The sequence below is a fragment of the Equus caballus genome, chromosome 7 (genome assembly GCF_041296265.1).
Source record: "Equus caballus isolate H_3958 breed thoroughbred chromosome 7, TB-T2T, whole genome shotgun sequence".
NCBI lineage: Eukaryota > Metazoa > Chordata > Mammalia > Perissodactyla > Equidae > Equus > Equus caballus.
Window position 1 is genome coordinate 42,284,498 of NC_091690.1, and position 7,690 is coordinate 42,292,187.

The window sequence follows — 7,690 nt, forward strand, 5'->3', positions numbered from 1 at the left end:
AAGGTGGCTTTTTTCCTCTCCGGCCAGAGTTACTGCCTCTTCTGCTTTCGTCAGGACTGTCCCTTGTCGTGGGGGTTCTTTTTATCCAGTTTTCAGTTTTCAATCCAGGGTGATTCTTCCCAAAATTTTTGTAACCTGGTTGTGTTCGTGGGAGGAGGCGAGTTCAACGTCTGCTCACAGCGCCATCTTGACGAGAACTCCTAGAATTCTAAAACTCCACTCAATATAGTTAAATAAATGTAGTAATTGAGCCGCAGCACATTTACAGGCGCTGCCTCTGGAGCCTGCCATCCCCGTGGTCCTCGGACGTCACCTGGGTCTCCCCTGTACTGGGAGCATACCATGCCTGCGCCTCTCTCTTCCTCTCTGGATCTGGGTTTTCTTCTCTGTTGATGTTCTTCCTTGTTTTAGTGCAACATATCTTTTAATAGTTTGCTGAGAAAGCTCACACAGGTGATCGTTTGTGGGGATCTTGAATATTTGAAAATGGCTTTATTCTAATCTCGTTCCACTTATATATAGTTAATTCAGCTGCAAATAGAATTCTAGGTTGAAAATTAATATCTTGTCCAAATTTTGAAGCCACTTTTCTATTTTCCTCTAAGCTTAAGCATTGTTTTTTATTTTTATTTACTTATTTATTTTTAGGAAGATTAGCCCTAAGCTAACATCCGCCACCAGTCCTCCTCTTTTTGCTGAGGAAGACTGGCCCTGAGCTAACATCTGTGCCAATCTTCCTCGATTTTGTATGTGGGACCCCACCCAGCATGGCTTGATGAGCCATGTGTAGTTCCCCACCTGGGATCCAGGCCAGCAAACTCTAGGCCCCCAAAGTGGAACGTGCGAGCTTAACTGCTGTGCCACCGGGCTGGCCCCTAAGCATTGTTTTTTAGAAGTCTGGTTTATGTCCATTTGTATTTTTTGTTTGTGAAATGGCTTTCTTTTCTCTCAGTAAACATTTAGCGTATTCTCTTTATCCACGGCTTCCCAAAATTTCACAAAGATGCTCCTTCATGTGGGCCTTTTCTCTTTCATTGTGTCAGGCACTCAATGTACTCTTCCAAGACAGAAAATTCCTATTCTTTAACTCTGGATATTTTTTTTGTATTATGTCATCAAAAATTTCCTCTCTATATACTATTCATTCTTTGTGCAATTCCTATTAAATGGATTTTAGTCTTTTGAGTTAGTTCCCTAGTAGTTTTATATTTTCTCCTCTCTTTTTCATCAGGATATTCTTGATTTTTTTTTTTTTTTAAGATTGGCACCTGGGCTAACAACTGTTGCCAATCTTCCTTTTTTTTTTTTTTTAAGGATTGGCACCTGGGCTAACAACTGTTGCCAATCTTCTTCTTTTTTTTTTTTCTGCTTTATCTCCTCAAACCCCCCCCCCCCCCCCCGTCCGCAGTTGTATATCTTAGTTGCATGTCCTTCTAGTTGTGGGATGTGGGATGCCACCTCACCGTGGACTGATGAGCGGTGCCATGTCCGCGCCCAGGATCCGAATCCTGGGCCGCTGCAGCAGAGTGCACAAACTTAACCACTCGGCCACGGAGCCGGCCCCAAGATATTCTTGATTTTAATTTCCAATTCTGCTACTGATTTTTTAAAAATTCTACTACAAATTATTAATTTCAAACTGTCTTCCTTGTGGTCTGATTTTTTTTTCTCGTGCCCTATCTATTTTCCATGCTCACAGTATCTTCTCTTATCTGAGAGGATATTAACCAACAGTTTCTGGAGATTCCTTCTGCTGCCAGAACAATCTCCATTTCCTGGGAATCCTTTTATTCTGCTCATGTGTTTTCATTTTTGTCTTTCATATAGCAAAACTTCCTCAACTGGCTGGTGATGTTTGGTCTTCCTTTCATATTTAAGAGCAAAGCAATAAAAGACTGACTGGAATCTGTCTTTATCAGTGGAATTTATCTGCTAGTGGACCCTTTAAAAATTATCAGGCAAGGAACCAGCCTTGGAACCATTTCTCCCAAATGTCAGTAATCATACGTCTCTTTGTCTTGAGCCACTCAAGTTTCTCCAGAGGCAGAGGCGTCCATCTCATGCCGGGAGGGTGAAACCCTGGCTTCCAGCCTTCTGAAGAAGGCTCACTGGATTTCAGCATTCATGATGGAGATCCTCAACTTCTCTGCTTTCAGTAGGGTGCCGCAGCTCTCTCCTATGGCTCAGCCTGAAGCCTCTCTTCATCAATTCCTTCAAAAAAGTAAACTTCCCCTTCCTGCTAAAGTGGGAGAAGCAAAGAATTGGAGAGGTGGAGGAGTGTCTAACACAAACTTTCAGCCAGTTCTTTGTTTTCAGCCCTCACTATTTTTGCCTTCTGGGATGCCCTCTGTCTGTCCTTCCTGGGCCATGCTGGGTGCAGCACTACAAACCAGCCTAGGGCTAGCCCGCATCTCCCTCTGCAGAGCCTTACATCTCAGCTTTCTATATTCTGTTAAATCAGTTGCTACCTGTTTTTTCTTTTTTCTTTTCCAAGAAAAATTCCATCTTCCAGTCACTTTTATTCCATCTTCCAGTTTTTTTTGTCTTTGGAGCTTGTACATTTTCTTTATATTGAGATTATGATAGTTTACAACATTGTGAAACTTCAGTTGTACATTATTGTTTGTCAGGAGCCATGTAAATGTGCCCCTTCACCCTTTGTGCTCACCCCCCACCTCCCTTCCCCCGGTAACCACTAATCTGCTCTCTTTCTCCATGTGTTTGTTTATCTTCCACATATGAGTAGAATCATATAGAGTTTGTCTTTCTCTGTCTGGCTTATTTGGCTTAACATCATACCCTCAAGGTCTATCCATGTTGTTGTGAATGGGGCTATTTTGTAATTTTTTATGGCTGAGTACTATTCCATTGTATATATATACACCATATCTTTTTTATCCAGTCATCAGTTGATGGGCACTTAGGTTGCTTCCACATTTGGCTATTGTGAATAATGCTGAAATGAACATATGGGTGCATAAGTCTCTTCAAATTGCTGCTTTCAAGTTCTTTGGATAGATGCCCAGTAGTGGGATGGCTGGGTCATATGGTATTTCTATTTTTAATTTTTTGAGAAATCTCCATACTATTTTCCGTAGTGGCTGCACCAGTTTGCATTCCACCAGCACTGTATGTGGGTTCCTTTTTCTCCACAACCTCTCCAACATTTGTTATTTTTTGTCTTGGTTTTTATAGCCATTCTAACAGGTGTAAGGTGATATCTTAGCGTAGTTTTGATTTGCATTTCCCTAGTGATCAGTGATGATGAGCATCTTTTCATGTGCCTAGTGGCCATCCACATATCTTCTGTGGAGAAGTGTCTGTTCATATTCCCTGCCCATTTTTTGATCAGGTTGTTTGATCTTTTGTTGTTGAGTTGTGTGAGTTCTTTATATATTATGGAGATTAACTCTTTGCTGGATATGTGATTTGCAAATATTTTTTTCCCAGTTGGTGGGTTGCCTTTTCGTTTCAATCCTGTTTTCCCTTGCCTTGAAGAAGCTCTTTAGTCTGATGAAGTCCCATTTGTTTATTCCTTCTATTGTTTCCCTTGTCTGAGAAGACATGGTGTCTGAAAAGATCCTTTTAAGACTGATGTCAAAGAGTGTACTGCCTATATTTTCTTCTAGAAGTCTTATGGTTTCAGGTATTACCTTTAAGTCTTTGATCCATTTTGAGTTTATTTTGGTTAATGGCATAAGAGAATGGTCTACTTTCATTCTTTTACATGTGGCTGTCCAGTTTTCCCACCACCATTTGTTGAAGAGACTTTGCTTTCTCCATTGTATGCTCTCAGCTCCTTTGTTGAAGATTAGCTGTCCATATATGTGTGGTTTTATTTCTGGGCTTTCAATTCTGTTCCATTGATCTGTGTACCTGTTTTTGTACCAGTAGCTTGCTGTTTTGATTACTCTAGGTGTGTAGGATATTTTGAAGTCAGGGATTGTGATGTCTTCATCCGTTGCTTCAGCCGTTCAGGGTCCTTTGTTGCCCCATATGAATTTTAGGATTCTTTGTTCTATTTCTGTGAAGAATGTCATTGGGATTCTGATTGGGATTGCATTGAATCTGTAGATTGCATTAGGTGATATGGACATTTTAACTATGTCTGTTCTTCCAATCTATGTGCATGGAATGTCTTTCCATCTCTTTATGCCATCATCAATTTCTTTCAGGAAAGTCTTGTAGTTTTCATTGTATAAATCTTTCACTTCCTTAGTTAAATTCATTCCAAAATATTTTATTCTTTTTGTTGTGATTGTGAATGGGATTGTGTTCTTAAGTTCTCCTTCTGTTAGTTTGTTATTAGAGTATAGAAATGCAACTGATGTATGTAAATTGATTTTGTACCATGCAGTCTTGCTGTAATTGTTGATTATTTCTAGTAGCTTTCTGATGGATTTTTTAGGGTTTTCTCTATATAAAATCATGTCGTCTGCAAACAGTGAGAGTATCACTCTTCACTCTGCATTTGGATTCCTTTCATTTCTTTTTCTTGCCTAATTGCTCTGGCCAAAACCTCCAGTACTATGTTGAATAAGAGTGGTGAGAGTGGGCACCCTTGTCTTGTTCCTATTCTCAGAGGGATGCCTTTCAGTTTTTCTCCATTGAGTATGATATTGGCTGTGGGCTTGTCATATATGACCTTTCTTATATTGAAGTACTTTCCTTTTATACCCATTTTATTGAGAGTTTTTATTATAAACAGATATTGGATCTTGTCAAATGCTTTCTCTGCATCTATTGAGATGATCATGTGGCTTTTGTTCCTCATTTGGTGAATGTGGTATATCACATTAATTGACTTGTGGATGTTGAACCATCCCTGTGTCCCTGGTATAAATCCCACTTCATCATAGCGTACAATCCTTTTAATGTATTGCTGTATTCAGTTTGCCAATATTTTGTTGAGGATTTTTGCATCTAGATTCATCAGCAATATTGGCCTGTAGTTTTCCTTCTTTGTGTTGTCTTTGTCCGGTTTTGGTATCAGGGTGATATTGGCCTCATAGAATGTGTTAAGAAGTGTTTCATCTTCCTAAATTTTCTGGAACGGTGTAAGAAGGATAGGTATTAAATCTTCATTGAATGTTTGGTAGAATTGTCCAGAGAAGCTGTCTGGTCTTGGACTTTTATTTTGGAGGAGGTTTTTGATTACTGTTTCAATCTCTTTACTTGTGATTGGTCTATTCAGATTCTCTATTTTTTCGTGATTCACTTCTGGGAGGATGTAAGAGTCTAAGAATTTATCCATTTCTTCTAGGTTGTCCAATTTTGTCATGTAGTTTTTCATAGTATTCTTTTATAATCCTTCGTATTTCTGTAGTATTCATTATAATTTATCCTCTGTCATTTCTAATTTTATTTATTTGAGTCTTCTCTCTTTTTTTCTTGGTAAGCCTGGCAAAGGGTTTGTCAATTTTGTTTATTTTCTCGAACAACAAGTTCTTTGTTTCATTGATCCTTTTTACTGTCTTTTTTTGTTTCAATTTCATGTATTTCTGCTCTAATTTTTTTTAATTTATTTTTTTATTAAGGTTATAAAAGTTAACATCCTTGTGAAATTACAGTTGTGCATTATTATTAGTCATATTGTAGTTACACCACTTCACCCCTAGTGCCCTCCCCCCACCTCCCTTTCCCCTGGCGACCACCGATCAGTTCTCTTTGTCCATACATTAACTACCACCTGTAAGTGGAGTCATACCGAGTTCGTCTTTCTCTGTCTGGCTTATTTCACTCAACATAATACTCTCAAGGTCTATCCATGTTGTTGTGAATGGGACAACTTTGTCCTTTTTTATGGCTGAGTAGTATTCCATTGTATATATATACCACATCTTCTTTATCCAATCATCAGTTGCTGGGCTCTTAGGTTGGTTCCATGACTTGGCTATTGTGAATAATGCTGCAATGAAGATAGGGGTGCATAGAGCTTCTGAAATTGCTGATTTCAGGTTCTTAGGATATATACCCAGTAGTGGGATGGCTGGGTCATAAGGTGTTTCTATTCTTAACTTTTTGAGGAATCTCCATACCTTTTTCCATAGTGGCTGCACCAGTTTGCATTCCCACCAACAGTGTATGAGGGTTCCCTTTTCTCCACAGCCTCTCCAACATTTGTCACTCTTGGTTTTGGATATTTTTGCCATTCTAACAGGTGTAAGGTGATATCTTAGTGTAGGTTTGATTTGCATTTCCCTGATGATTAGTGATGATGAGCACCTTTTCATGTGTCTATTGGCCATCCGTATATCTTCTTTGGAGAAGTGTCTGTTCATGTCCCCTGCCCATTTTGTAATTGGGTTATTTGATTTTTTATTGTTGAGCTGTGTGAGTTCTTTGTATATTATGGAGATTAACCCTTTGTCAGATAAATTACTTGTGAATATTTTTTCCCAATTAGTGGGTTGTTTTTTTGTTTCAATCCTGTTTTCCCTTGCCTTGAAGAAGCTCTTTAGCCTGATGAAGTCCCATTTGTTTATTCTTTCTATTGTTTGCCTCATGTGAGGGGTTATGGTGTCCGAAAAAATTCTTTTGAAGCTGATGTCAAAGAGTGTGCTGCCGATATTCTCTTCTAGCAGACTTATTGTTTCAGGCCTAATCTTTAGGTCTTTGATCCATTTTGAGTTTATTTTAGTAAATGGTGAAAAAGAATGGTTGATTTTCATTCTTTTACATGTGGCTGTCCAGTTTTCCCAGCACCATTTGTTGAAGAGACTTTCTTTCCTCCATTGTAGGCCCTCAGCTCCTTTGTCAAAGATTAGCTGTCCATAGATGTGTCGTTTTATTTCTGGGCTTTCAATTCTGGTCCATTGATCTGTGCATCTGTTTTTGTACCAGTACCATGCTGTTTTGATTACTGTGTCTTTGTAGTATGTTTTGAAGTCAGGGATTGTGATGCCTCCAGCTTTGTTCTTCTTTCTCAGGATTGCTTTAGCAATTCAGGGTCTTTTCTTGCCCCATATGAATTTTTGGATACTTTGTTTGATTTCTGTAAAGAATGACATTGGAATTCTGATTGGGATAGTGTTGAATCTGTAGATTGCTTTAGGTAGTATGGACATTTTAACTATGTTTATTCTTCCAATCCATGTGCATGGAATGTCTTTCCATCTCTTTATGTCATCATCAATTTCTTTCAAGAAGGTCTTGTAGTTTTCGTTGTATAGATCTTTCACTTCCTTGGTTAAATTTATCCCAAGGTATTTTATTCTTTTTGTTGCAATCGTGAATGGAATTGAGTTCTTGAGATGTTTTTCTGTTAGTTCATTGTTAGCATATAGAAATGCTACTGATTTATGTATGTTGAGTTTATACCCTGCAACTTTGCTGTAGTTGTTGATTGTTTCTAATAGTTTTTGTATGGATTCTTTGGGGTTTTCTATATATAAGATCATGTCGTCTGCAAACAGCGAGAGTTTTACTTCTTCGTTGTCTATTTGGATTCCTTTTATTTCTTTTTCCTGCCTAATAGCTCTGGCCAACACCTCCAGTACTATGTTGAATAGGAGTGGTGAAAGTGGGCACCCTTGTCTTGTTCCTGTTCTGAGAGGGATGGGTTTCAGTTTTTGTCCATTGAGTATGATGTTGGCTGTGGGTTGTCATATATGGCCTTTATTATGTTGAGGTACTTTCCTTCTATACCTATTTTATTGAGGGTTTTTATCATAAATGGATGTTGGATCTT